This window comes from Thermobia domestica, chromosome 6 (genome assembly GCF_964235325.1).
Source record: "Thermobia domestica chromosome 6, izTheDome1.hap1.1, whole genome shotgun sequence".
NCBI classification, from domain to species: Eukaryota; Metazoa; Arthropoda; class Insecta; order Zygentoma; family Lepismatidae; genus Thermobia; species Thermobia domestica.
This window is the reverse complement of record NC_137459.1, coordinates 142291571-142319405: the sequence shown is the minus strand read 5'-3', so window position 1 is coordinate 142319405 and position 27835 is coordinate 142291571.

Sequence of the window (27835 nt, the reverse complement as noted above, 5' to 3'; positions counted from 1 at the left end):
AGTTTGTATTCAAGTGCGAATTTCGAGGCATTTCTTCCGATAAAAATGTACTTAAAACATTAATTGTCTTAATATTACTCGTTCCCCGAAAGTACAGTCATCCAATGAAAAATATTTAGTCAGAGAGGGAGAAACGAAGCACGTATTCGAAGCACGTTAAAATGAGTGAAGCGAGTTAAGCCAATTCATTCTGTCGTCGCATCACAAAAAGCTATTTCAAAGTTGTTAAATGCGTAGAGAGGTCTATATTAGACTGAACACTGCTCTGTAAGTCAGTTACAAAAACGAGAGCGAGTGAGAGACTTAATTGGGTAAGGAAGCAGCCACCGTTCTTCAATGGAGTTGGATCCTCGCAAACTAGATCTTAACTCACAAATGTCTTTTGTTTTCTGTGTTTCGCACTTACATGACAATATCCAAGACGCATGCGGTGATGTGTAGTACTTACAGAGTCAACATCGTACAATAAAAAGGTTAGAACACATCTAAAGAAAAAGTTCATGAAAGGAAATTGGAAAAACAATAAAACTTTAAAATGGTCAAAAAAATAAAAAAAAGAACTGAAAGGAAAGTCCATGTAAAAAAAAATACTGCAGGAAAAGTGATCAATATGATTGAGCAATGTACGAAGGCGTTTAAAATGCAAACGTAAAAACGTAAAAATATTGCAATTTTATTCGTCTAAATCGTATGGGCCTGTTGCATAAAACTTGGGCTCTTGCACACGTATTATTCCTTGTTCAGAAATTGTCAGAGATGTATGCTAATGGTGTATATTTTGACGTTAATAAGATTATTTATGAACTGCAAATAATTATCGAACATATTTTTTGTCAAGAAAATATAAACTAATATCATTATTTGAGGAAACATCAGTATAACTTTGAAACCATTAAAACCAATTTCAAAACCCGGCTTTGGCCTGTTGATCGATTTGTGAACCATGCCCTTTCATACATAAGTTGATGGAACATATGCGTTCAACAGCACAGTAAGCCTATGTACTACAGTCAAACTCTTTAAAACTCGTTTTGCTTTATGCTTTATGATACAATTTAATCGTAGGTAGTATGCTCTCATATAGAAGAAGGTTGATGGACAGCCAGATAACAAACATTCAATCATAAATTCTTAATTTGTATATGATTTAGTTGCAAATAATTTTCTCACATTACTTAGTTTAGCTAATAGCAAAATATATATACAACTAGTCAAAATCAATTATTTATTCATTTAAGCGCTTTTTATGCATTGATTGATCAATCAACATAGCATATATACTGTGCAGTGCTCTTCTCTGGTAAACATGGCGCCGGAATTAACCAGGAGTATGTTATTCTATGCATTCTGATTGGCTAAGAAGGCAAGCGTCGAAATATAAGCAAGTAGAAAAATCACACGCCACCATCTACTGATCTATTACCTATAAAATGTATGTCATGCTTTTTCGTTGCAGTCTTTAAATCGATTTATATTGAGAAAAAAAGTCATTTCAAAATAATAAAAAAAAATATATAAATCACCATTATATGAAAAATAAGGTGGTTTAAAGAAAAAAATGTCATATTATTCACGTTGTAATTGAAACAAATAAACATGATATCACTACTTATACGCTTTACACTATTCCAAATACATCACAATATTCGGCAATCAGGTTTACCCACTAGCTTGTGTAATAATAGTTAAACTTATAATCGTCATCAGTAAGATGAAGTTGAACCTATTAGAACCTAAATACGATCTTCAGTTAAGATTTCTATTCCTCGTACATAATGTAAGACCTGGACAGAATTACGCTTTATGTTAACATCTCTCTGAACATTTTTTGTAAGTTTGGTGCTATTGAATTTTAAGTTCAGAAATATTAGAGCTAGCGTTTGGTTAGAAATGTAGACTACGGCTTCAGTCTCGTGCTGTTGACCTTGTTCTGCCTACGATTGGATCCCATAATGGAAATCTGAAGTTCAGGAGCGACTCTTGATTTAAGTTATATTGCTAAAAGAAAAAAAAAAGTCACCAAGAACAAAGGGGATAAAACTTGCATAATGTACTAGTTCTTGTACACATAATATGATACTGGGAGTAAGTTTGTTTTCTCCCCTAAATTTTAGTGATAAAAGTTATTTAGTTATTTGCTATTTATCGATGTTACTTATCTGAAAGGATAACACTGCTGGAATTTGTGATGTCAAAAGTCGTCAATCCCAGGTTGCACCTCCTGGTCATAACGGGAGTGTATCTGTGCCAAAAGTAATGGAGATGCCAAAAGAGGAGTTAGTCTGTAGGAGTGACTTCAGAATAGTACGGTTCATGAGGCAGGTTCTCATACTGCAAGTCATGAAGAGTCTGCTCCGTCCTTGACCCTTATGTGGGATTGAATTCTCGTACAATATGAGCACACTATGTCAAGTATGGGGTCAAGACTTCACTTAGGACCTAATATGTACGGTATTCATAAATACATGTTTCAGATTCTAAGGGTACTCACGCAATAATATTTAGAGAGAGAGTTTGTTTACGTGCGTATAATTTAAAGTACGTACCAACTACCTCTATCAAAATTGTTGCGGAAGTACCGCAGAACTTTGAAACTTGGATATTAGGATAAGGCATATACTAGTTCCTAAGTAAATTCTTGACCCGACTACGGTAAGTCCCATAAATTTGGAGCTATGGGACTTTAAAGTTCATTTTTTCTGTTTTCGGCACCCTATAACTCCGAAACGAAGTATTTGTGCATCCAAATTGTTCTGTACTTTTGTCTTATGATGGTGTCAGGAATCACCTCACAAACGTTGTCGGTGTTGTTTTGAAACGCTTTGTATAGAAGACAAATTCCGTGTGAGGACAGACTGTATTAAAATCTGTAAAACCTCCCCAGGAAATCTATAGAATATCCCCTGTGCACGTAACTACAACTAGCTAGATGTTAACGTGTTCGTTTCGGCACTGTGAAACTGAGTTTTTATCTCAGTGCTATACGAGTCACCGTGTTTCTCGCTGAAGCGCACATAAACTAACTATCGCACGAGCCACCGGTGACTCGTAACGCAGCGAACGTGTTTTAGGTGAAACTTTTCCAGTAAAATTTCATGTATAAATTAGGCCTACTGAACTCACAATAGGCCTAAAGGATTTGTTTTAAGCTTTACGTTCCATGGTTATGGCGACTAAGCTAAAGGAAGCATCGGTGACCAGAACGAAAGACATAGTAGAATAAAGAAAGTGGAAGGAAACATAACCACGAAGAAACCTACACACACGTCGTTTCTCCAGCACTCTCATCACTGGGCGGGAGCTGGGATAAATGCAGAAACACTTCAGAGCTGAGCGCTCTACGACCAAAAGAACCATAAAGAAAACGCTTAACCTTTTGGGAACAGGGTAAACCATTAAAATCACAAAGTTTAGTAATAATAATAATAATAATAATAATAATAATAATAATAATAATAATAATAATAAGAAGAAGAAGAAGAAGAAGAAGAAGAAGAAGAATGGTATTAACTTTTTTTTTTTTTAATTTGCCTTACAAAACTTGGGTGGTGATTGAGTGTCACTTGTGTCAGAAGTCTGTACGCGGAATTCCACGCTCCCAAATATCCCTAGGTCAACTGTGTCTGATCTGATAGTGAAGTGGAAACGTGAAGGGATCCGTACAGCACAAAAGCATACAGGCCCACCTCGTCTGTTGACTGCAGAGACCGTCGGCAGTTGAAGAGGGTCGTAAAGTGTAATAGGCAGACATCTATTCAGACCATCACACAGGAATTCCAAACTGCATCAGGATTCACTCCAAGTACTATGACAGTTAGGCGTGAGGTGAGAAAACTTGGATTTCATTGTCGAGCGGCCACTCATTAGCCACACATCACGCACGTAAATGCAAAACAACGCGTCGCTTAGTGTAAGGAGCGTTAACATTGGACGATTGAAAAGTGGAAAAAAAACGTTGTATGGAGTGACAAATCAGGGTACACAATGCGGCGATCCGATGGCAGAGTGTTTGTATGGCGAATGTCCGGTGAACATCACCTGTCATCGTGTGTAGTGCTAACAGTAACATTCTGAGGTGGTGGTTTTATGGTGTGGTCGTGTTTTTCTTGGAGGGCGCTTGCACCCCTTGTTGGTTTGCCTGGCACTCTCACAGCGCAGGCCTACATTGATGCTTTAAGCACCTTCTTGCTTCCCACTGTTGAAGAACAATTGGAGGATGCCGATTGCATCTTTCAACACGATCGAGCACCTGTTCATACTGCACGGCCAGTGGCGGAATGGTTACAGAACCATAACATCCCTGTAATGGACTAGCTTGCACAGAGTCCTCACTTGAATTCTATAGAACACTTTTGGAATGTTTTGGAACACCGACTTCGTTCCAGGCCTCACCGACCTACTTCGATACCTCTCCTTAGTCCAGCCCTCCGTCAAAAATGGGCTGCCATTCCCCAAGAAACCTTCCAGTATCTGATTGAAAGTATGCCTGCGAGAGTGGAAGCTGTCATTAAGGCTAATTGTGGGTCAACTCCATATTGCATTTCAGCAGGACCGATGGATGGCGCCACAAACTTGTAAGTCATTTTCAGCCAGGTGTCCGGATACTTTTGATCACATAGTGTAAATTTTCTATTTGTCCTCAATCCTTACTCCTTTCTTGATACCTAAATGAATTCCACCAGACCATCCTGGTCATTTTGTCGCTTCAGTTAATTCTTTTGACCACTTCCTCCCTTATATATCACCTACATACGCTGCACCGCAAATTATTGAGCTAACAGAGCTCTGCTTGTCCACGCTACTATCCAGAGCTGTCCCTGGAGAAGAAGATATGCACTACACTATAATTTTATAGTCTCCTATTCTCATGATTGTGAACAAAGTTCATAATGTTCCCTGAAATTGAATTCAATACCACACTATCAATAAATTGTAATTATAATCTTCAAATAAAATAAACGATTCGTTCTTTTTATTATCACTTCCCACAGGCCACCTCTAATAACTTTCTTCCACCACTCTCTGTATCTATCACTCAGATAGAGGGCACAACCCTTGCAAGGGAGCTAGCATTGGACTAGCTATTTAAGAAAGAAATCTTATTTAGGATGGGTGCACTAAAGTCATTGCTTGCCACGAACGTATGTGAAATTAAGAGTTCAACTTTTAGATTGTATATTGCTATTTACTTATTATTTATTTATTTATTTTCTGTAGTCCTTACCTGAGCAGGTGATGTCGCAATATACGCCACCTAAGTATATTACTTTCCTTCTCAGTTTTTATCTTTACTCTGAAGTTTGCAGGAAACTTATTAAAATTCTACGCTTGTCCAATATTACACTCTTTTGTATTTCCATTATGATTTTTTCTTCAATTACAACTGTATGAAGTTCTTTTTTCAACGTATTTTGAACCACTCCGGCATTTGACGTTACTACTGGTATTATCTTCGCACTTTTGGTCTTCCATTTTTATTTTGTATTTTGAGCAAATTGTTTGCAATTTTTTTCTATTTTTCTAGATGTTCTTTCCGTAGGTTTATTGTGTTTAGTATTGTGATGTTTATTATATGTACTCACCTTTCCTTTTTTCTTTCCTTAATACTGGGGCCGCGGTGGCTCAGTGGTAGAGCGTTCACCTCTGGTGCTTGCGGTCCCGTTTTCAAACCCTGCTCCCGCCAAGTGAATTTGTGGTGGACAAACACCGTGTGCGTGGGTTTTCTCGGGGTTCTCCCGTTTCCTCCCACTTTCTTCATTCCACCATTTCATGTATATCTCATCATCACCGTCTCATTTAGCCTAACCGGCATAAGAGTGAGACGTAAAACTCAAAGATTCCATTTTATTTTTTTCCTTAATACTGTGATGTCCGGCATGTTGTGATGTACTTCTTTGTCGGTTAGTATTGTTTTATCTTATTAAGTTTATAGTTGTGCCTAGTGTGGTTAGCACTTGTAATACAGTACTTCCTCTGGTATCATTTTCTGTTTCATTGCAATTTCTTGATGAACATTCTTTTTACCATTTTATCGCGCATTTCTTCGTATTCGGTTTGTGTTGTATTTGAACATCTACTTGTGATAAGTTGTATTGTTTCTTGATATACACTGTAATTGGCATCTTCTGAACTTGTCATCTTGTCTTGCGATGTTTTTTTTAAGTCATTTTTTTGTTAGTGATTTGTATTTATTGCCTGCTGTTGTATTCCTTGCATGATGTCTTATGTTGTGGATATATATCTCCCATTTTCATCCACTGAAATGTCATTTCTCTATCTACATGTTCCTCGTTGACTTGTTTTGGTAATCGCCCAGGTAGTGTTTTTTATTTTTTTTTATCTCCGTTGCTTCCTTATGTCCATTGTTGTTTGAAACGTTCCTATTTCCTTCGGTTACTTCATCTGGCTTAGGAAACTAGCCTATATTTGTGATCCGCTGCTACTATTGGTATATGCGGTTTTAAATTTTCTTCTATTCCATAGAAATAGTTTCTTAATATTTTAATTTGTATGTAATGTAGGTTTCAGGTATTTATTAGACCTTATCCTCCTTCGTTTCTTGGTAATGACACTTATTATTATTATTATTAATATTATTATTATTATTATTATTATTATTATTATTATTATTATTATTATTATTATTATTTAGATATAACTTATGGGAATTGATGAGGTTCAGTGAATTTAAACTCCCGTAAAAGGGTTTGCTAATCGGGAGGATTATATGTCGTTGTGCTTTGGCATTTCTCTTTTACAGGGCAAATACGGTTTCTTGGTTCAGTTTAATTACTGCAAATTGAATCTACAAAATTTAATTTATGGCTCATGGGGCTACATTGTAATGCATATATATAAGCAATGTATTATCGATCGGAAATGCTTTGTAAAAAAATGTAGTTTTCAGTTCATACAAATTTATGTAGCTGAAATCATTCTTTTAATATATAAATATATTTAATAATCAGTGTCGTAACATTTTTGTGTGTTGTTTGTCCGTTTATATTAGAAAAAGATATTCCGCCTTATGCAGAATCGTTTTGGCGTATTATTAACATCATACTAAAAGCTTGACTACTGTAGGAAATATATGTTAGTGGAACTCTGTAGTATGGCACTAACCGTACGTCAGAACGACCTTACATAAGGCCGAGTGTGACTTAAGTAGCAATTAAAATGTTTTTTTTATATATATAAAATTGCACTCTTGTCACTGCCGTGTAAAATAATTTAATATAAATGAATATACATGTTGCTGAAATAAAGTGCCATACCAGAATGGTTTTGTAATGTGAATAATCGTTAACGAAGGACTCGACATAATCAAACTGCAAATAAACTATACCAAATGCTACGTTTTCTGTAAAGAAGCACTCAAAGAATTTAAGAGTCTTCGGTTGTAATACGCCTTCTAGAAAATGAAGTAAGAACATCTAAAGTGTTAAGCTTCTCTATACGTAAAAGTCTACCAGGAAGGAAGCAATGGGAGACGTCTTCTCCCGAGGAATTCCATTGAATTTCACTTCTTCGTCTTACATTTTCTTCCGTGTTCTCTCCGACTTCCTGCTTTCACGTCCTTTCTTTTTTTTTTTTTACACTGCTCTTACTGATTTTTCCCGCCCAACTTTCAGGATAAGGTTTTTTTTTCTGCCTTCAACCATTGGAACTCTTTTTCTAAATACAGAGTGGTGTGTTCGGCGACTCCCTCACTAAATTCACTGCTTGGGGTCGGCGCCAGAGAATTATGTTTTAATAAAAGTACCTCTATATTTATCCTAGGGGACCCGTTGTCGACAAAGTATGTAAAAAATCTTTATATCGACCCTAAGTATATATTCAGTTTTTCCAGCAGGAATCTATTCTTACCTGTCACGTACGTTCATTTCTTTCTTTCTTTTTTTTTTCATCTTACTGTTGCAAGCCTTCAGCTTCCTTCCTATCATCTTTAGTAACTCTTTCTCCCTCACACTGCTCACTTCTTTTCTCTCCCATTTTATGATACTTTCTTCTTTATTTTCCCCCTTTTTTGAACATTTAAGGAACATCATATCTTTCGCAAGTCTTCTAGGTGGCGAAATCGTCTTTGCTCAAACTATTGAAAGACCTACGGTCAAGTTCTGTGTGTAACCGTTAGTCTTCTTTTACATGCAAAATGGCGAAAAGAACCTCGAAATGGGAAATAATACATGATATAAACATTCTCGTATTGACTTTGCTCTAGACTTACGTTCACACATGCTCATACGAGCATTAAGAACGGTGTATTTTATAGGAAAAGGATACTAACTATATATCACAGTACGCTATATATATATATATATATATATATATATATATATATATATATATATATATATATATATATATATATATATATATGTGTGTGTGTGTGTGTGTGTGTGTGTGTGTATGTATGTATGTATATGTATATGCTTACAATTTAGAACCTATGCTTACCTTCTTACATTTACTATTCTTTTCATACACGCACACAACTTACTTTGAAAAACAAGAAAAAAATGTTCAATGACTAATCACAATATTCTTTATTAATACATTTGTATGATAAATATGCGATAATAAAGAGATTTCTGGACGTAAATTGTATCTAAATTTACTTTCCATGAACCATCATCCCTCTTTACGTAGTCTGGATGGTCATGAGTTTATTAAGGTTGCACTGTTGCATATTTTGTATTTTCTTAAACTTGTTATACTTTTGAAGGATAACTTAAAGAAAATAAAGCTGTACAAACGAACGCTGCTACTTAGTATTAATTCAACTTAGATTAAAAACACTCATACAAACCAAGAAAAACTTCAGAAATATATACACCAATTGGGATCGGATGTAGGAACTCAGTTAAAAAGATCAAAGTGTTAATCAATACACTACAACTCCACAACTCAATAACAATACAATCACTACTGAACATCTGTATTAATTGAAATGAAACCAGTCAATAACGGAAACGTATTTAAATCAAACAAATATTTTATGGCGTCTTTTCCAGAATATCTACAGTTTAAATACTGTAGTTTCTCATAAACAAGTGATATAAGCATAGAAACTGAAACTGATTTTTAAAAAATTGCCTAAAGTTTTGCGTGTCTTTTCAGCACCGAACTACATGTGACTTGAACCTACAGTGTAAGGCCGAATTTGAACGATCATCATAATGCGTTAAAATTGCAAGACTTTTCAAACAGAAATCGGGTCTGTGACATTGTATTCCAAAACGCGTGTCTTAACCAGTAAACCAATGAGAATTCCTAATTTTTGAATGCCATCGAATGTATATGTACTCAAGAATTGAAAGTTTTGAAATAAAGTCTTGCACTTTCTTTCCATTTCTTGTAATATAAATTAGCACATTTTCATAAGGAATGCGCCTTTATTCATTAAAAGCATAGGTATGGCGTTAATAAAACAGTTCATATTAATATTAAATAAATTCAGCTTCCTTATGTATGAATTATCCCCTAATTTACACGTTCCAATAAATAATATGTCCATTTGTTGTAAAAATGGATATACCAAGCATAACATATTAAGGTCATATTGGCAAGTGCTACTTTAAATACATATTTATTTTTTTTTAGGTCCTTGCCTAAGAATGTGTAAGCTTGTAGTGTCACTCCAGGAGTATGTTTGTACGTATGTGTGTTTATATGTTTGTGTGTGTTTTATTTCTCGATAGCTACTGGCTGATTCTCGACAAAATTCTACGGACAAATAGCTCATCTTCTAGAAAATAAACATATCTATAATTTAGTACCCTGGATTGGCCAGGAACAGACTCGTTTCGCCTTTATTCTACTGTCAGGAACTTGTAAATCTATCTAAAAATGAAGTATATATATACAAACACATGCAATAACACACGCATAGTGAGAGCTTAGTCCCTAGCGAGTGTGAATACTCTGAATCCATAACTTACTCCAAAATATTCGAAACTGTGAACCACAGAATTGAAACAATGACAGTGGCACTGTGTAGATTGCGGTCTTGAATTCCTACTGAGCATTTGATGTCTGTATACATATTTTACGAAACACAAGATGAGCAGGCAAGACTATGGCAATTGTGGTGTTCAAATGTGGTCGTTACTAAAGAGACGTCAAGCGGATGCTCCATCTACGCGTTCTATTACATGCGCTTCAAGTTTAATCAATGGACGTAGTAATACGACTTATTTCAGGTTGAGTGGAAAACAGATTAGAAGAACAATCGTAACAAAATGTTAGGAGTTGTAGAATTAAGGGAACACGTAGCTTCTTTTTAACATTTATGTATTTATGGTTCAGAAAAAAAAGGAAATGGAAGAAAACAAGCTCCTAAAAGGACTCATTAAAGACAAGTTCAACTACCTGCTCTCGTGGCTAGCACGTGCGACTTTTGTGTACGGGGTCTCGGGTTCTATTTGCAGTAGGGGAATATTCAAATTTGAATACATTACCTCGGTTCACATTTCGCAAACTGCAGATCAACATCTCATACAGTATCGGCGATAAATAGGGACGTTACACTCCATTTAATATTTTAACACAAAACTTCTCTATGATGCACTTCATATTAGCATAGGACTCATATCACAGCTCGCTAAACAATAGAAAACATATTAATTTACTTATTTTTCCAAGTAAATAAAATGGAACAATCTCATAATTTATAAACAAACAAACAAAATAAATGTCCCGATTGATTTTCCCCAAGAGGTCAAAAAACGCAAATAAAATTTTAACTTGATAGTAAAATAATACTTAAAAAGTAAACCCTAGGATACAAAGCGATTTTTGGCCTTAATACAATGTTATCCCTGCGTAATTTGATCATCTGTTAAAATTCTACAGAAATTATGTATTATCACTCAGTACTTTTTTATGAAGTCACTCACTACATCATTCAATGTGTAGGCCCTAATCAACTATCACAACACAATATAATTTCAAAGAGAGTGACAAAGATAATCATTACTCTATTCAATAAGTAGTCTAGCTTGGCAGAGATAACTGTATCCCAGAATCATTGCTTCATTGAATGGACAGTACTCGAAAATATATCATTAATAAATATATTGCCCTAAACTATATGAAAGTTTAATTTCGGTTTTACTTTGTGTGTGGATTCATGTTTCTTTCTCTACTTTTAGAGCATAAAATAAACACACACACACACACACACATATATATATATATATATATATATATATATATATATATATATATATATATATATATATATATATATATATATAGGGTGACCCATTTTAATCTTTGCACGGAAATATTCCAAAAACGGTTGAACATAAACTGAACATGAACTGAACAAAAACTCAAATAAGAAATAACATGGTGCAAATCGAATGGTGATGCCGCGGTGCCCCCCAGGGCCGCTCTTCAAGGCGGGAACGTCGCCCAACTTTACAATTCTAAATTGAAACATGGGGCGAGTGACACCTCGTTCGATAAACCTTTAAAAACTAAAAAGATTTGCAAAAGATTTTTCATGTCGGTCACCGTATTCAAAATGGCCGCCAAGATATGTTACCTGTATAAGATAAACATCCAGTAGCACTAATTTGAAACGGTTGAACATAAGTGAACCAAACAAAAACTCAAATAGGAAAGTCATGGGGCAAATCGAATGATATTGTCTCGGTGCCTCCCAGGGCCGCCTTTCATGAGAGCCCAGGCCCAAATCTGAAATTTTAAACAAAAATATGGGTGAAGTGATACCTCATTCGATAGATCTCGATACACTAAGCAGCGTTGTGGCAAAAGATTGTTCATATGGGTCACCGTTTTCAAAATGGCCGCCAAGACATTGTGCCGGTATAAGATAAAACATCCGGTTCCACTAATATGAAAACGGTTGGAGATAAATGAACAGAATAAAACTCGTATGGAAAATCATATAGGATATTTATCATTCCAGGCCTCGAAAGTGTTGCAACAGACAAGAAGATGATTAGAGTAAAAGTGCAATAATGCAAATGAGGAAATCTAGTTCCTAGAAAATCATCCTTCCAACGTCCTCCGTAAGTGAGTGAAGCGGGACGGGAAGGAACGGTGAAATTGCAAATTAGAATCTTAGTTTTTGCAAATTGTATGTACACAAAATTATCTGAAATGTGATTTTGTAATATATAGATATCTGTAATGGAAAAAAGTAGGCAAGATGATTATTAAATGATACCTTCCATTTTGATTGCAGGCAATAATTTCTGCAAAAATGAATCAACTATAATGCAAAACCAATTTGTCGAACAATACAATTTTAGGACAGCGTGAACACACGTTGGCTTTGCTCAAAAGTCGTCTGCACAATATTTGTTCATTACAGTAGCAGTCACTTGTACACCCAAGTGTTTCAGAAAACCATACCTATTGCAAGTAAAAGTGGGCTTCTCATTGAGATTTTACCATTCATTTCCGCTTCACCCACTTACGGAGGGAGATCGGGAAGATAATTTTCTAAGAATTAGATTTCCTCCTTAGCATTATGTCACTAACAGTTTAATAATCTTTTTCTCCGTTGGATTATTCTCGAGGTGTGGAATGATAAATACCCTCTGTGATTTCCTATACGAGTTTTATCCTGTTCATTTATCTCCAATCGTTTTCATATTAGTGGTACTGGATGTTCTATCTGAACCAAGCACCATGTCTTGGCGGCCATTTCGAATACGGTGACCGATATGAAAAATCTTTTGCCACAACTCTTTTTAGTTTTTAAAGATCTATTGAACGAGATATCACTTGACATATGTTTTTCCAATTGAAAATTTTGAAGTTGGGTTTGGGCTCTCATGAAGGCGGCCCTCGGGGTCACCACGACAACATTCGACGTGCTTTATTCATTTTCCTGTTTCACTTTGTTGTCCTGTTCATTTATCTCCAACCGCTTTCATATTAGTGATACCAGACGCTTAATCTGATATAAGCGTCATGTCTTAGCGACCATTTTGAATACGACAACCGATATGAAAAATATTTTTTCACAACCCTATTTAGTGTTTGAAGATGTATCGAACGAGGTATAACTTGGCCCATGTTTCTGTTTAAAATTTTTAAGTTCGGCGCTGGGCCCCCATGAATGGCGGCCCTGGGGGCACCGCGACACCACCATTCGGTCTGCTCCCATGGCTTCCCTATTTGAGCTTTTGTTTGGTTTATTTATGTTCAACCGTTTCCCTATTCGTGCTACTGGACGTTTATCTGATACAGGTAACATATCTTGGCGGTCAATTTGAATATTGTGACGGATATGAAAAATCTTGGTAACATTGCTCTTTAGTTTTTAAAGATCTACAGAACGAGGTTTCACTCACCCCATGTTTCAATTTAAAATTTTAAAGTTGGGCCCCGGGCCCCCCTCGAAGATCGGCCCTGAGCACCCCAACATCACCATTTGATTTGTTCCATTGTATTTCCTATTTGAGTTTTTGTTCAGTTCATTTATTATCAGTTCAGATATTTCCACGGACAGAATAAAATGGGCCACCCTATATATACAGGGTGTATCAGACCACCCGTCCCAGGCAATTTTCTCGGCTCGTAGTGCACGTAGATACTTCAAACACCAAATCAAATGTGAAGAATCAAATGGTTATGCTTCCATTTCCAGTGACGTACCGGAAATATTTCCACGGGTTGTCAACTTGAAAATTTCAAATAGAAAGTGGTATCAATTTCAATTTCTTTGGAAGTACTATTGAAAAGGAAACAACTCTTATAGGAAACCATTTTAGCTAAAGTCTACGGTTTGTCATCTACGAGTGTTAGTTGTTGTTGAATTGCTACTATCAAGACTACCCGTCCCAGGCATTTTTCTCGGCTCGTAGTGCACGAAAACACATCAAACACAAAATTGAATGACCAAATCTAATGTGGAAAATCAAATGGTGATACTTCCATATCCAATGGCGTACCGGAAATATTTCCACGAGGTGTCAACTTCAAAATTTCAAAAGGAAAGTGGTATCAATTTCAATTTGTTTGGAAGCATTATTGAAAAAGAAAGAATTTTTACAGGAAACACTTTTTGTTAAATTCTACGATTTTGGATCTATGTCTTATTTATTGTTTAATTGCAACTACAGAACCAAAACTTTACGAGGAGCGCACTGAAAGTCGTATTTTTTTTTTTTCACAACCGTGATCTTTATTTGTAAGTGAAACCAAATATATCGTCTCAATCTATAGACCTTTCCTTTCATTGTTTACATAGTCTCCGTTCTTTTGCGCACATTCTTTCCATCGTTCTCCAAATAAGAAAGTACCCTCGCAATAGAATTCTGTTCCAGCTGTCCATAGACATTGATGCACAGTTTGACGAATATCCTCCAATGTTTTATCGATAGCCTCCCATCTGTTTCTTTACAAAACCGAAAAGATAGTAGTCGGTGGGTGCCATGCCGGTGCTGTAGGGAGGATGTGGCAGTGTTTTCCTCCCAAATCTCCTGAACTGCTCCATAGTGGCACGTAAAATATGCGAACGCGCATTATCCTATTTAAGGATGATCTTCTTTCTAGGGCGCTTATCACGCAAGGCACGATGGAGCTTCGAAAGTGTCTGGATGTAGCGGCCAGAATTTATGGTATGTCCAGGCTCAAGAAAGTGAACCAGATTGCAGCCCTGTGAATCCCAGACGACGCTCCTTATAACATTCCCTATCGACTGCACTCTCTTGGCTTTCTTCGGTGGTGAAATCAAGTGGTGTCATTCCATAATCTGTCGTTTTGTTTCAGGTTCATAATAATGGAACCAGCTCTTATATCCAGTCACGATACCCGTCAAAAGGTCATCACCTTCATATCAAAATCTCTGAAGAAGGGTTTGGGCAGTTGCTAGTCCCTGACATATGTGGTCCTCGATTAATAACCATGGGACCCTACGAGCAAAAAACTTCCGATAACCTAACCTGTGAACCATTTCTTGCACCACACTATGTTCAACACCAAGTTTTGCAGCGATATCATTCACAGTGATAAGTTTTACCCCTGTCTCCCCTAATCAGCTCATCAACTTTGCATTGTTGCGTTTCGTTTAGCCACTTCGAGAGTGCTCGCTGCGTGACTGATGTTCGATAATCGTGTTTCCATCCTTAAAATGTTTCACCCATCTCCTAACACTGCTTGCTCCCATGCACACCTCTCCATTGGCACGCTGCAGTCTGCGGTGAATTACAGAAGCAGATTGGTTCTCTTTAACAAGGAATTCAAACAGAGCACGGTCTCGAAACGAAACATTGCTACAGGCCATTTTGGAAATCCTGCCTGTGGTTACGTGCTAGCAGAAAACAGCGTCAACGTCTGGAAAGAAAGAAAGAAATGTCTGTAGATTGAGATGATATACTTGGTTTTATTTACAACTAAAGATTACGGTTGTGAAAGCATGTTACTCATAGAGTAATTATATAGTATAAGAGGTTTCAGCTGCTCTTCCTTTAAACTGTGGAGACCGTGGCACCACCACCCAAGGAAGTTGGGTACCGAACTATTAAAAACAAGAACGAATCAAATCATTCAGAGCGCCTGAGTCTGATAGAATTAGCCAATCATGCACTTAGCTGCTGCCAGTAGCAGACGATACAATTAGTTACAACTCTTGCCGATAGTGTCGCAGAATCAGTTTCGTTGCAATGTGGGAAAAAGTTAATTCCTATTAGTTATATAGGAAGTAGTTCATTAGGGTAATCAATGATGTTGCTCACGACTTTCAGTATACCCCTCGTATGTGACAGTTACTTTAAAAGAACATCAGATAACACATGTCCTATCAAATAGCATTGTTTCTGGAAACTCTTTATATCATTCAGTGTCAAACGTTATGACATATATGTTGTACGTATCAACAAATGAAAACAATATTGCAGGTCAGTATAGTTTAAATTGCGTGGTCTGAACCAATTCAAAGTAGAAAAACAAAGAAAAATACTCGTGTGTTTTAAGTTAAACTACGTATGAAAGAAATTGAATCTAAAGTATCACCAATAAAATATAAAACAAAAATTTAAATTGATAAGTTATGAAATTATTGCCACTCTCCCGGGCTTCTTAACAGGTTACCTAACTTATTAAAACGTTTCAATAAAAATCACTTTTCACAATAATTGCATAAATAATTGTTCAAGAATGGTACGAATAAAGTGAAGATAATACATACAATAAATTACATGGACTCTAAGTTCTGTACATTCTTTCCAAAATATCATACTTGGACAAAGTAAACTCACAATAAATGTTCAAAGGATCGTCCAGTACTTGCGATGCACATGCGGATGCGTACCGGGACATTGTTGACTGCTCTTAACATTTCGTTTGGACTTAGTGCACTTCAGACAGTACGGATCCTGTCCATCATGTCCTCTCTTGTAGTGGAACGCTCTTGGTAAACCAGCTCCTTGACACGTCCCCGAAGGAAAAAAAAATCAAGCGGAGTCAGGTCCGGAGGCCGAGCTTGCCAGGAAACCTGGCCTCCTCTTCCGATCCACCTGTTTGTAAATAAACGTTCAACAGTTTGTCTGGCAACTCTTGCAAAATGAGCAGGGCAAACGTGTACAAGCTTCATTGTATGCGTCTTTAAACGGTTTCGTAAAACACTTGTCAGTGGGTTGAGTTTTATGAGTGGTATGTGGAGCAGTTCTGAGCAGTAAATACTGTGATCCCTCGCATATTGAATCACATTCAGTTCCTTATGCTTGGCATGTCCATCATCAATTACAGAACTGGGTTCTGAAGGGAAGGATGACAGAATTTCACAAAGTCTGCAAAAAAATTAAGAATGTATTACCCGTTATCCAACCAATACTTTGTGCTACAACAATACCCTCGGCTGAAGCATCAACTATCTGTCCCTCTCATTCTATGATGGTCAGTACAAACTGACCAGTAGCACTTATGTAGAACTTCAATGTTATATTCCGACCTCTTTCACTCAACATCAATTTGGCCAGTTTGCTCAACGTCAACTCGTTTCCATTTTTTACATATCACTTTGGGATTAACACGAACACACAATACCAGTCTCATCCGCGTTCAATATTCCTGATGGTGTAAAAGAATATTTCTCTATCAGTATGCACTGATTTGTATAGGATTTATTCCTTATTGAATGTTGTTGTTCTCAATATACTTGTAGACCTAGAAAATCTAAGAAACAAATTGGGATAGTAGATAGAAACAAAAAACTTCATAAACTCATAGTAAAAATTTTTTCACAGTACTCAGTTTATCTTTGTTGAACCTGTGATTGATTTTTAATTCTTCGGTTAAGTCAAACTAGTTTTATTTTTTTTTTCGTGATAATGGCATTAAATGACCAGCTAATTGTTTCGCATGGCATTTCAACCCTTTTTCATTCACATCGGGGAAAGTATTTTCGAATCTCCCAACTTACGAGGAACACGCAATTTCACTCCTTGCCTCTGCTGTGACAGTGTCTTTCAGAGAATTATTTGGGCACCAAACCTGTTTGTTGTTTGAAGTATCTACGTGTACTACGAGCTGAGAAAAAATGCCTGGTACGGTTCGTCTGATAGTAGCAATTCAACAGCAAAAAAAGACTCGTAGATGCCAAAGAGTAAATTTTAGCGAAAATTGTTTCCTATAAAAGTCATTTCTTTTCCAATAATACTTCCAAAAATATTGAAATTGATACCACTTTCAATTTGAAATTTTCAAGTTGACACCTCATGGAAATATTTCTGATTCGCCACTGGATATGGTAGCATCACCATTTGATTCTCCATAAACGATTTGGCCATTCAATTTTTTGTTTGAAATATCTACGGGCACTACGAGCCGAGAAAAATGCCTGGGACGGGTGGTCTGATACTCCCTATATATATACAATTTTGCATTTTGATTGGTACGTTTGATGTTTCAAACTAATTAAAAAAACAAATAATTTTATAAACATGCTACCTATTATGTAATGTATACAAACTTTAATTACGCCCAGTGTATTTGATGTTTCGATTCTCTTGAGAAACATAGGAGTGAGGAGCCACATTCAATTTCAAATTCGTTTGAGGCGAGGACTCCTTTTGTTTAAGAAAATCGAGGATTTGGGAGTATCTCTCACCCTAGAAGAAAGACACAGAACTATGCAGCTCACTCAATATTGTTGAACGAAAAACCTTCTTACGAAAGAGATCTGAACGAAATTGAATTTAAATTTTTGCTACTCCGTGATGAAGGAAGAACATACAGAGAAGTGACATTGACAAATCAAACCAGAACGTAAAATTCGTGTATCTTTTTAGCTGTCTCAATTAACGACTACTACTGTTAGAAACAAAATTCAATTTTATTTGCAAAACAAAGACTGTTTCTAAATTTATTACGATCAAAATTGTAGTAAATATTTGTGTTCTGAGTGCACCTGTTAGCTCACATATACATATACAGTATGATAGTGTTCCAATGACGTGAAACATTAACATTTGAAGTTTCAAACAGTTATTATAAATTGAAGAAAGTGTGGTAACTCATTAATATATTATACAAACATATATTACATTATACAAACTCCAGCAAATTGTTGATTTTTTTTATTTGTTTGCATAGTACAGAATCAATAAGTTCCTTAATTTGTACCAATCTATCAGAGTGCTAGAAGTTCCATTTTATTTTTTACAAATTTGGCTGCTTGTAATTTAGCGTTCATTTTACGCATCAATGCTATTTGAAACGTGAAGCTACAACTTAACACAAAATGCGAGTAATACGTTCAAGTATTGAAGTTCTAGCACCGATAATAGAATCTGAGACCCTTGAGACATAGCCACTTTAATAGCTGCTGAGACTTCTAATTGTAAAGCTTATTAAATAAGAAACGGTCAACTTTATTTAAAGGTACTGCTTGCCTTAAATATATACTTCTTTAGGGTGTCTCAAAAAATAGCAATATTTTGAAACTGTTGCTCCACGGTATTTTTGTGGTTCACTTTGGTGTAAAATGTAAATATAAGAAATTTGAAGTCTCTACGTTAATGTTTGAGTTTACCCCTAAGGGTTCACAATTTTAAACATATAGGTCAAAACATGCAATTTTGGATTAGTTTTAAAGTTTTCATAAGCATATTTCTACAGCTTAAAAATGCATTGTAATCTATCTATCTATCTATCTATATGTCTATCTATCTATCTATCTATCTATCTATCTATCTATCTATCTATCTATCTATCTATCTATCTATCTATCTATCTATCTATCTATCTATATACACTTATATTTATACTTTTAGATCAGTATTGTATCGGATATGAACCAACAAGACCACTGTAAAATTTAAGCCTAAACAAGCATGTCGGAACTTGTTTCATAACTTGTTCGTATTGTAATGAAGAAAAGGAAATCAACTAAACTTAACTAGTCTGTGTTGAGAAGACGAGCAGGGTGGACTCTGTGTTCTTCTTAGAATTTAATATAGTTAGCGAATTGTGTGTGGCTTGATGGAAGATTGGTGGAAAAACTGTCCTTATCTCGAATTGCAAGAAAAGTTGAGTGTTAAGATATTTATGTTTTTATTTTTGAAAGAAAATGATTTCTAAAAAAAGGTAAATTTGTGTGTGTCAATGGGGCGATTGCCGATGTAATTGTTGAACGAATTTCAGAGCAGTGGCTAAAAATGAGAACACCCACTCAACGAAAAGATAAAATCAAATGTAAGGTGATTGGTCTTTTTGATCAGTACAGATCTCTACAAAAACATAAGCGTTAAAGCTTTAACCTGGATAAAGAAAATGACTTTCTTGACACACTCTCATCGCGGATAATAATCGCGGATCATAAGTCAGAAGAGAACATGAAAAGTGATAAACTTGGAAATTATTAGAAAAATGCGAAGATCATTAGTTTCTAAACGCATTAAGAGAAGGTAAAAAATGAAATGAAACGAAAGCTTTAAGTTTTACGTCCCATAAGAGAAGGCAAAACTTTATATTGGGACTGAAGATAAACTTTGTACAAAAATGTGGTGAATAAGACTAAAAGAGATGAGTCAGAATTGAAAAGAAAATGTAAATATCAACAAGAGGCTGTTTTGCAGTAGAAATGAAAGTGATGTTGAAGAACACAATGTATGTGAAACAGACTATGAATCTAATAATGACCCAGACTTTTCCTTACCCTCAACATCTTTTCATAAACCTAAAGAAGTTACTATTAAAGTACCGAAAAACTTCAAAAGCCCTAAAACATCTCAAATGGCCGATAGCCTTGAACGTTTGCTAAACCAAAGAATGCTATGTTAGCATCTCCTGCAATAGAAGGTGGGGATAGCCTTGATGACTTAAGATTAAGTAGAGAGACAGAGGAACAAGCAACAAATTTTAAACCTCCTAAACATTGTGTGCCTCATTGGGATGGCAAAATATTAAAAAAGTCTAAATTGGGAATCTGACGAAGGACTAGCGATCTCAATTTCAGGGATACCCGATTATAAGGAGAAAAAACTGTTAGGGGTTCCAAATATACCTGATTAAACTGGTAAAGAGCAGTCAGACAATATTTTTAAATTGACTCAAAAATGGGGCATTTCAGAAAATATAATCGGTCGTTCGCAGTGATCGAGTTTGCAGTGTAGAAGTGTGTTTCCGGACAGTCTATAAATCCAGATAACTTAGATTTAAATGAATGTCAGTCACAGTGGAAAACTATTTCAAAGAATCAAGATAGTTTCAAAACAGTTGATTTTAGTGACAGAAAACTAAATAAAATATTTAAAGAAGGAGACTGTCGCATTCTTGAAATACGTTTTGAGCCAAGAGAAGAAGTTTCTTCCTCATGAAGACTATAAAGAATATGCGGAAGTCTTACAGTATTAGGTGAAATTCATTGGCAAGATACTGGAGCCTTCCATAAAGCAAGATGGATGTCTACAATAATTTATGCGGCAAAAATATACGCATTTAGTGAGCAGCTGGGTTTCGAACCAAAACAGTTGAAAAACTGCACAGGATTTGTTTTTTTCAATGCCCTTATTTACATAAAATTCTGGTTGAACGCTCCAAAAGCTACAGAGCTTTTGTGAGTGGCATTGAGTTTTCGCATTGTTTGAACAGTTACAAAACCATAGATCCTGAGGTTGCTCAGTCTGCTTTGACAGTCTTCAATCGACACTTCTGTTACTTCACAGGGGGAACAGTAGCGTTTTCACTCTTTCATAGAAAATTCCTGTAACTGAAAAGAAAAAATCACATCTTCATTGCTTAAGTTCAAAGTGAAACAAGCACGCTACCAATGAGCGTTCCTGTGTTTCCAATTCTAAATTCGGAAAATACAATTATATCACTTAGTAGGCCCTAGTTCATAGCTACTTTTCGAAATATTCCAACAGAATGAATCCTGGCTGAAAAAAAAAAAACTGTCAATTGACTTGGAAAGAGGATCTCGACTAAAATGAAATGAAATGGTTCGCAAGAAATTTCAAGTTCGTAAATGTTCTTGCAGAACGTGGAGTCAAATTGGTACAGGATTTTCCCCTGCAAATCACAAAAAAAAAAAATGAAGAACAGAGGCAATATTTACAACAGTCGGTTGAACTGTCTAGGAAATCAGCAACGACATCCACTAAATCATATTTAAAACATTTGTGAGATTCTGAAGAGCATTTCATGTTTCACGTTAATTTGTAACTAATTTGTACAAATAATAATAGTAAATTAAGTTGAACACATGCATATTAGAATTTTTGTATGCTTTAAACCGTGAATTTATTAGAACTCATAATAAGCTACATTTGTAAAAGGATACATTTTTATAGACTGCTTGAATATACATATTACTTTATATATATTGCATTGTTTTCTTGGGTTTTGGAGTTTTCCTGGGCTTTCCTCATTCACACCATCCAAATTCCAGGGTGGTACCTCACTTATAGGTTCCAGGTCACTTCCTTCCTTCCCCTTCTCCGGATATGTCCTCGCGAGGGACGTCATCCCTCAAGACGTGACGGACTAAATGGCCTTAAGATGCCGAAAGCCCAGAAATCTACATCCTAAATCTCCTAATAAAGCTTAATTGTGAGGATTTGGATTTATTTCATTCCACTGTCACTGATCAGTAAGCACATTTTATTGCTATTCTATTTTATATAAATATTTTTATGTTACAATCTAAGATATGTATTGAAAACAAAAATCGATAAACTCCAAAATTACGCATTTCTATAAGATAAAATAAAAGTTTAAGCAACTACGGGTAAACTCAATCGTTAACTTAGAGACTTCAACTTTGATATATTTTCATTTCAAACGGAAAGGAATCAGAAAAAACCCTAGGGAGTAATAGTTTTAAGACATTGTTATTTTATGAGTCACAGTAATACTTCCGCAACATACATTAATGCTTGTGATTATCATAATGTTAAAAGGCTGTCGTGAACTTTAAAACAATAAAATGAATCGGCTTGAGTAAATGTTACCTTCTATGCAGTTCGATTAACAATTTTATATATATATATATATATATATATATATATATATATATATTGCTGTCCAAAAACATAGCATAATCCTAGTCCACATTGACCAAATATACATGACTGATCCTACGCATCAAAAACGTGGACATTTTGGTGAAGAAAGTGTGCAAGGGAAGAAGAAAACACACAGTCCTAACACCTTTGTTTGACAAAACTCACTGTAGTTGAAAATGACCGTATGTGTGTAGCGAGAAGACAAATGAGTTTGTGGTGGATCAAGAACATCAATAAGACGTGTGGTTACCCAGCGCGGCTACACAGGCAGCTAAATGTCGTTCCATGCTCACGATCACTTCGTTGATGAGGTCCATCGGTATCCTTGGCCACTCCCACCGAAGGGCAGTACACAGGTCTGGATTCGTTCGTGGTAGGGGCTGTCGGGCTGCAATCCGCCTTGCCAATGTATTCCAGACATGTTCTATTGTATTAATGTCTGGGGACCGTGCAGGCCACGGCAATCGTCGAATATATTCCTCCTCCAAAAAATAATCCACCGCACCTGCCCGATGACAAAATACGTTGTCATCAATGAATATGAATGATGGTCCAACTGCACCTTGAAAAAGTCTCACATACGGTTCCAGCACCTCATCGCGATACTTCTAGCCAGTCAAAGTCCCGCCCTGTAAGACGTGTAGGTCAGTACGGCCATTCAGCATGATGCCCGCCCAAACCATCACACCCCACCACCAAATAGGTCCCTTATATATATATATAAAATATATATATAGGGTGTTAATGAACTATACCGACAAACTGTAAGAGGTGATTACTCACATCAAAATAGGAAAAAGTACATTTGGACCTATGGCGAAAAGCGCATAATTTCAGAGTTAGGACTCTCCAAAATCGCGATAAAGCTAAATTTGAATAAGCCCTATTTCGAATTCCAGGAACTATAGATGGTGGTTCTTATCAGCGTAAAGAAAGCCACTCATACACAATCCAAAATACACATTTCATCAATTGTTAATAGGTGTAAAGGGTATACCCTACAGGGTGTAATTCTCAGATATGTTTTCAATAGAGTTTTCAGGTATACCCTGATTTCAAGGAGGGTCCAAAGTAGACAGGAAACCTTGACAACAGTGGACATCCAATGCTTTGGAGGGAATACGGAAGTGTCAGGAGCAGGCAGCTTCATGTTTATTTGTCTTCGCAATAACGTGTGATGATATGCATTTCGTCATGGTATATTTCACGTTTCCTTCACTCACAGGTGTGAAAGAAGACATCGCACCATGCGTTTTCCCGAGTACGAGAGACCGTGCTGCTGACGATTCTTAACACTTCCGACATCGCGTCAAAGGATTCCGTGTTTACTGATATCAAAGCTTATCGTTTGCCTACTTTGGACCAATCACAAAATTAGAGCATACCTCAAAATTCGGTTGATGGCATGTCTGGAAATTTCAGCCTGCAACGAATAATCCGTGCACTCATTGAACATTAATGAAATATGCATTTTTGGATTGCGTATGCATGACTTCCTTTCCGCTGATAAGGACCACCATCCAAAGTCTCTCGAATTCGAAATAGCGCCTCTTGAAATTTGTCCTTTTCGCGACTTTGAACAGACCTAGCTCTGAAACTATGAACTTTTCGCCATAGATCCATATTAACATTTTTTTTTTTTTTTTGATTTGAGGAATTACCTTTTATAGTTTGTCGGTATTGTTCATTAACATCCTATATATATAATCGCATTACTTGGACCTCGAACTGTAGGTTAATGGTTGTTTGGAGTGATTAGAGTTGTAGAGATCTATTTGTCAAATATGCATTTTATAAATATGGTAAACCATCTGATTACACTGTGAAACAATGAAAATTACCGAAAAAAGAACACCAGTGATTCTTATGAAGTTCAGTACCCTGATGACGATAGTGAAAACCGTTTGTCTCTATCACGTATACTTTTTTTTCTGGAAACGCAAGTTTAAAAGCGTAAACTGGATGTTCTGTGTGTGTGTGTGTTTCGTACGGCGCTTCGCTTGTCACCCGGATGAGAACAAAATACGTGTTCCAAGTATAGTAGGGTATTTTCTTTACTGACATTGCGTGGAAAGAGGAGCGGAACATGAAAGAGCAGAGGTGGGGAAGAGGTAGGTAGTAGATAGTTACTTGGTAAAGGTGTGTTGGAATTGCACTGATTTGCGTCAGTCAGTTGCTAGTGGAATCGTGCGGTGTATATGCCTGTAGTGTGTCGTCAATATTTCCGACTTCGAAACTATTCTTTAATGTGGGCGTGTGTTTCTTGTGTTTAACGATGTCTGGAAAGTGTGCTAATTCACCAAACAGTTTCTGTTATGTGCGTGGTGGTTTACGACAAAGCCTCAACTACATCCCATTTCCACGCTCGTCAGAAAGGCGTGAGAGTTGTAGTCTGATTCAAAGGTAGATGCAGGCAAGTGTTAGTCACGATAGAACTATTGCTGTTGCTCACGTTTCTCACGTTTGAGAGATTGGTTGCAGCTAGCCCACCCATCAATGCCATTTTATGTACCACAGTTGTGGAGGGAACCGAAACATCATATAACAGATTGCTACTTTTGTTTGACGAAAATAAAAGGAATTACAAGTATATCAAAACAAAGTGTTTCATATTCAAATTTGGAATCAGCAATGCGCCTTGCTCCGCATTCTCATTCTCTTCCAGTTCCAAAACCAGCAGCGACATGGACACTTGAAGATTGAACAGACGATGGCAGTGACAAGACAAACAAACAGATCACGAAAGTCCTGAGTATATTTCGTCTACATCACAGTCCCAATTACAGTCACTGTCACAAGCAGAATTGAACGATCTTGTAGGTCGAAAAGCTGACTGTCTGTAGGTCGAACTGTCTTTGTCTTTATGCGATGAACTTTTGAAAGTCAAACATTTTCTGAAGGAATGCTGCAAGAATTTTCTGCAGAAGAAACACTTGTGATTGTTCAAATACGCTTTACGCGACGTAAGAAAACAGATAAAACTATATTTGTGAGAGTCGTCCGTGCATTTAAGATATCTACATATAGCAAATATGTTTTTATAGGGTTACTTTTGTATTGGCTTTTTTTTTTTTTTTTGCAATTTTTCTGCACAGGCACGGAAAATTTTCTTCGATCACATCGCAGATCGCAGCATGTTCTGCTATGGGGCTTGCAAGACATCTAAATCTTTCAAAAAAGCAAGAAGAAGTATTGAGTTCTCGTCTTCATAAAAGATAAATAAACTTGCTACAACCAAACGTTAAGATATCCTTCCGGAAACGACAGGTTGTTCTTGCTACCTTATTTTTGCAGTGAGCGAGAATCTGGTACATTGCAAAGAAATAAATGGGCTATTGTAGAATTTTTATTAATTCACAATCCAGATGGGTGGCTATTATTCATAGATTCCTCAAAAACTAGTCTCAAAGCTTTGCTCTTGCATAATGGAGACGAGAAACATTCGATATCAGTGGCACGTTAAAGGAAACCTACGACAACATAAGTCTACTTGTAAAGTATATTGGCTTATTCGAGTTGCCAATTGAAAGTCTGTGGTGATCTCAGAATTCTCGGGCTTATGCTGGGAATGCAGACTAGTTACACAAAATATTACTGTTTTTTTTTTTTTTTTTTTTTTTTTTTTGTCATTGAGATAGCAGAGCAAGGAAAGGTCATTACATAGTCAAACATTGGCCTGATAGAGAAAGTTTCAATTTTGGTTTAAAACAAATGTGGCGCATGAACCCGTTGTTGATGAAGATAGTGTGTTGTTACCGCCATTACATTTCGAAACGGACTTCATGAAGGGTTTTGTGAAAGCAATGGACAAAGATGGTAGAGGTTTTCAATTGTTAATGTATTAGTGCAGCAAAATTAAAGAAGGTATTTCCATTGGGTCACAGATTCGTGAGCTGATGAAAGATAGTGTATTTGAAGAGTTGTTGACAAATGCTGAGAATGAAGCTTGGCTTGCCTTCAACGATGTATGTAACAATTTCTTGGGTAATGCCAGATCTGGAAACTAGAAAAAATTGTCAGAACACATGCTGGATTGTTACAAATCTATGGGGTGAAACATGTTCTTCAAAATTCATTTCCTACATTCGCATTTGGATTTTTTCCCACTTAATGTCGGAGATGTCAGTGATGAACATGGTGAGCGATTTCATCAATATCTATATGCTATGGAAAGATAAGGGAAGATGGCCACCAAACCTTTTGGCAAAATACTGGTAGACTCTCCTACAAGAAGTTTCACCATCTACCCACAAACGGAAAGTTTTCAGGAAAAGTTTCGAGCGTGTAAGTACATTTCACACTGTTTTGTAGATTTCATGTTAGTTTTTTTCTTAATGTTTTGTAGCAAGAATGGATTGTGATACATGATCTAAACTTTATCCTTCTATATGTTTTTTTTCTGTACTGCAATCGAGTCTTTTTCAAGTGTCGGACGTGTTGCTACTTTTTATATGAATTACAATTTAACACTAACTATATGCAATATAGGCTAAGTGGTATATGTGACATACCTTATCCAGGAAAACTGGTACCTGATGGAACATTTCTGATTTCGTTTTCATAATCAGTGTACGCGAATTAGTAAAAAACACCATCTTTTATCTCCCGGCAAGATACAAAGTTCCACTGTGTTATTAGTTACTTTCATCTCTTCAAACTAGACCTATGCGAAGACTTCCATGATGACCTAATGGCTGGCGTGCGCACATTTGGTGCACACAGTACTAAGATTGATTCCTGGTAAGAGACCATTGGGCATTACGATGTTTCCGATTAGATCTTAAATGGTAGGTCCACGCCTCACATAGCCTCAGCGCTGGCTAGAGACAGTAAACTTAATAAGGTAAACAACATACGTGACTTACATCAGATCTATCACCAGTAATCATTAATATTGCAGGCCGTATTACATAATCTAAACCGTATTACATTAAAGCTCATACCGATAAAGGTGTCCAGAATTGTATCCACTATGGTAGACTATAATAACCACAATTCATCGTCCCTCTCACAACTGGTGAAGTTTGTCATCTATTAATGATAAAACTAGGTACATAATTAAACGAAATTTGTGCACATAAACATCACAGCAGATATATAAGGTATATATTCACATAACTATTGTAGATGATTTCATATCTTCAGATATTTACGCCCTGATGTGTTTAAGGGCAATATAAAATAATGCAAAATCTCGGAAACGATTAAAACTATCCTACCAAACAATCAATTCGTGCTCTTATCTGATAGTTGTATCTTATCTCAATTTTAGAAATGCTATCCAATAAGCACTTGTGGTAGTAACTATTTGTGGTGTAAAATAACGCAATTAACCTTTATTGATC